The sequence below is a fragment of the Panicum hallii genome, chromosome 3 (assembly GCF_002211085.1).
Source record: "Panicum hallii strain FIL2 chromosome 3, PHallii_v3.1, whole genome shotgun sequence".
In the NCBI taxonomy this organism is placed as follows: Eukaryota; Viridiplantae; Streptophyta; class Magnoliopsida; order Poales; family Poaceae; genus Panicum; species Panicum hallii.
In genome coordinates this window covers 50,645,410-50,650,086 of record NC_038044.1, presented here as the reverse complement: position 1 = coordinate 50,650,086, position 4,677 = coordinate 50,645,410, and positions in this window count along the sequence as shown.

Sequence of the window (4,677 nt, the reverse complement as noted above, 5' to 3'; positions counted from 1 at the left end):
AGCACCAGCATTTTTCAGCCCAAAAGTCATGACTACATACTTGAATAATCCCACCGCACCTAGTACTCTGAATGCGGTCTTGTGGATATCCTCTGGAGCCATAAAAATTTGGTTATAACCAGCGTTGTCATCCATGAAACTTAACATCTTGTGACCAGCAGCTGCATTAATCAACGTCTCCACAACCGGCATCGGGTACTCATCCTTTGGTGTGGCTCTGTTGAGATCTTTGAAATCCACGCAGACTCGCCACCGGCCATCCTTCTTCTGTACAGGTACAACACTGGAAATCCATTCAGCATACCTGCATGGCCTGATGAAGCCTGCTGCTAACATCTTTTCAACTTCTTTCTTGACTTCTTCTAGGACTTCGGCCTTCATTTGCCACGCTCGTTGCTGGAACGGCCGAAATCCTAGCTTAAGAGGGAGCCGATGCTCAACAATACTTCTATCCAACCCGGGCATCTCTGTGTAGTCCCAGGCAAAACAGTCGGCGTATTCTTTCAGCAGCACTATCATCGGCTCTCGCAACTCTGGATTGAACTTCTTGCTGATAAATGTTGGCCGTGGCTTATCCCCAGGACCAATGTTGATTTCTTCCAGCTCGTCAGCAGATGTGAACCCGTATCCTAGTTTCCCTTCATCCATTAAGTCGATGCTACAAATAAACGATGAGTACGATGTAAAAGGATTTGGCCGATCGCAGGGATCGGCCGAATTGTTCTTTTCATTAATTTGTGCCACTTTACAATCAACATATGGCCGGCTGCTCGAGCAGGCCTCTTTGTGATCATTATAATGATGTAACATGGTTGACGAAAACAATTCACTTCTTATTTTTTGGGGCCGATCGCAGGGATCGGCCTCTCCTGTTGCCTTGGTACAAACTAACTTTGGCACCCCATTTACTCCGTAAGGCCAGTGGATAAGACCAGCCTCACCCCGTTTTTTATAGCTTCCACGCGGTCGCAACCTTCCAAGCTAATCCCTGAGATAGGCTCCTAAGTCTTCCGCATCCCAGACACTCATGGCAGCATGTGAAACTTCAACAGAATCGTCCGCATGGACTACTTCTACTTCATCTCCATCCCATTGGATCAGACACTGATGCATTGTAGAAGGAATACAGCAATTGGCATGGATCCAATCTCTCCCAAGCAGGACGGTGTACGAGCCCTTGCTGTTGACAACAAAAAACGAAGTAGGGATGGTCTTGCCTCCTATCGTCAATCCACGCTGAGGACTCCTTGCACCACCGAAGTTTGTCCGTTGAAGTCACTTAACGTGATGTTGGTTTTAATCAGATCCCCAACAGAATGCCCCAACCGGCGCAGCACTGAGTACGGCATTATGTTAACCGCCGCTCCTGTGTCGACTAGCATCCTGCTTACAGGCTGGCTGTTTATGTAACCCTTGAGATATAAAGCCTTCAGGTGCCTGTAATTCCTCTCTCGGGGCTTCTCAAATATGACTGGCCGTGGCCCCAAGTCAAGCTGAGCCACTGGCACCTCCTCATGGCCTGGTGCATGAAACTCTACAGGAAGAACAAACACCATGTGTGCATCAGCCGATGTCTTTACATCGGCTTTCGACTTCTTGGGACGCCACACCTTCTTGGAAGAACTTGCCTCTGCTTTTTGGGGGCGGTGAACTTTCTCAGCCAAATCCGGTTGCGCCTTCCTTAGTGTTTCCAAATATTGGGCCTCGGCTTCTTCCAGACTGCGCAACCGCTGCACCCTCCGCTTCTGGGACCGGTTAAGCCCATCAGGGCACCCGCGTAGTTGGTGATACTTGTCTTCCTCACCTTCTGAATTTCCCCTGTGCGTGATGACTTGGCTTGTCCATGGCGGGGCTGCTCTGGTCCTAAATGCTAAAAAACTGAGGCACTTCTTGCACCTTGCTTCTGAGACTTGCACTCTGGGCAATCCTCAAGGGTGGGTAGTCGTTTCATACCAGAATCCCAATAGTACTTGAAGAACGGGCAATGCCAATGATCTCGCGTATCCTCTCACTTCCTGAGGTGTTTCCCAGTGCGCCGCTCGTATTCTTCTTCTTCAGTCTCGCATTGGAGATGCTGTTGATACTGATACTAGTATTTTCTCAGAAGATGAGAGGAAACCGGTCGTTGATTCCTGACGTGCCTCACCTGCTCTTCGGTGATATAGTCCCTTTCTTCTTTTTGGGGCCGATCACGGGAATCGGCCTCCTGCTTCCTTGCATGCTGACGTGATGTATGTCCTGCCATGTTAATACCGAGTGTAAAATCCAGCTGACGACGTGTTGATCGGTCGTACCCTTCCACCATGTTTACATTCGGGAATGGTTCAGTATCAACCTTCATGGCGTACTGCCCCAAGATTAATCGGCCTTGCTTAGTAGCCGATTTTATCTGTCGCCGGAGTTCCTTGCAGTCATCGGTACCGTGAGTGAAAGAGTTATGCCACTTGCAATATGATCTCCCCTGGAGCTCCTGAGCTGTTGGGATCTTGTAACCTTAAGGGAACTTCAACTGCTTCTCCTTCAAGAGTAAGTCAAATATTTGTTCGACCTTGCTCACGTCAAAATCAAATCCTTTCGAAGGTCCCTGTTGTTTCACCCACTTGCAGGACACGGGTTTTGCCCCCCGTGCCCACTCTACAACTGCTATCTCTTGGTCATCCCCAGAATCTTCAGAGTCTTCAGCGTCAACCATTACTACTTGATGTTTGAACTTGTCTTGGTATAATTCTGGGTGGCGTTGCTCGTATACTGTCATCTTTTGTACCAGATGTGCGAAAGACGCCAATTCAACAGCCTCTTTTTCTAGAATCCGAGTTGAGTAGCACCGGTTCTTAACTTCTCTGAAACGCTGGATGTATTCCGCCACCGTTTCTCCCCGCTTCTGGCGGACCTGTGCCAAATCAGCAATCCCAGCCTTTGCAGCTTCTAAATGATATTGTATATGGAACTGTTCCTCTAGCTGCTTCTAGGTGCGGATAGAATCAGGACCCAATGATGCATACCATCCAAAAGCCGGCCCTATGAGAGACCGCAAGAAAACCCTCACTCGCAATGGATCCGACACCGAAATCATCCCTAGCTGTGCTAGATATCGGCTCACGTGCTCTATGGAGCTAGATCCTTCCACTCCGCTAAACTTGGTGAACTCAGGCAGCCGATACTTCAGTGGTAGAGGAATCAAGTCGTACTCGCTTGGATACGGCTTGGTGTAGCTGATCGCTCGCCTTCTTGGGAGAATTCCAAATTGATCTCTCAAAATGGCACTAATCTGATCCACTGTACAAACTCCTGGGGCCGAGTGCGTACCTTCGTGACTCGGCCCTATCATGTAAGTAGCCATCCATGCCTGTTTGTCGGCATCGACTATAGATGTTCCCTCAGTCGTTCTCTGCCTGGGTTGCGCCTGGTTGCCGCCATCCGGTATATACGCACAAACATACCCATGCGGTACCTCCCTGGGGGGTTCACTGAAGAATTGGTGATCAGCAGGGTCACCTCCCACCTTGTATATGACGTATGTTGGAGAATTATGTTGCTCTGGAGCTGCAAATGTGTAAGGCACTGGTGGCCTGGCTTGAGAAGGCAACTCCCCTCTGTGACTCCCTAAAACAGGTCCTATTGGAGAATACTGGTGTTTCATAATCTCCTGCACCACACGTACCGCGACATGCTCAAGGGTGTTCACCAAACTCTCAGAATGTTGATGTAACGAATGAGCCACCATGTAGTTGACTTCCTGGCGGAGAGCTCGCATGTGTTCTTCCGTAGGAGTAGACAGATCCACTTCATCGAGTGCACCTTCAGATGAAAATCCCTTCCATCTGATGCCGTGGTGACGGGTCCTTTCAAATGAGCCGATGAGATCAGCTTCAAAAGCAGCCTTTATTTCATTATACTTCTGCTTGTGCTCATCAGACAACTCTTCCTAAGTAATCAGGTTCTCGTTCAGCATCTTGACAACGGAAGTCGATGTAGCCGAAGAAGATGAACAGTCGGCTGGAGTCGATGTAGTCGAAGGATGTAGTCGATGAAGTAGTCGATGAACTAGTCGATGAGGTCCCACCGGGCGTGCCAGAATGTGTTGTCGGTCAAAACCCACCGGCAAGAAGCGACAGGCAACACGAGGAGCCGGGAGGCTTCTGAGACGGCTGGTGGGTCCCGGTCCCTCGGTCAACAGCCCAGAAGTCCAGCACATGCCTTGGCTTGGTGAAGTTTTAGGCGTGCCACCTGACCTATACCTGATTAGGAAGGTGTAGAAGTCGTTATCAGTTATTTTCCTGCATGCACAGCCACGTCAAACATTAGTCCGAGCCATGACCGGCTCTTAAAATGACTCCCAAGATCCGCTAGAAGAGCCAATGGAGCCTCTGCATTGAGTCGGACCTGTCTTTGTCTTTGTATCAGGTTGGACCTTCGGGTAACCCTCAGAATCGGCTAAAAGAAGCCGATTGCACCCGTTTAACAGATTGGATCTATTAATATTCGAACGTCTTGTACGAATCCGATAGAAGAGATAAAAGCATGCTCTGTAATTACCAAGCTAATCCAATCTACGACAGTAAAAGTCTTCACCGTAGGACCGGAACATCCTACGCGTGATTAAGCCTAACGAACATGAAAGGTAACAAGACACCAACCTAGAAAGAGGCCCAAAAATCAACTAATAAGCCGATTCCC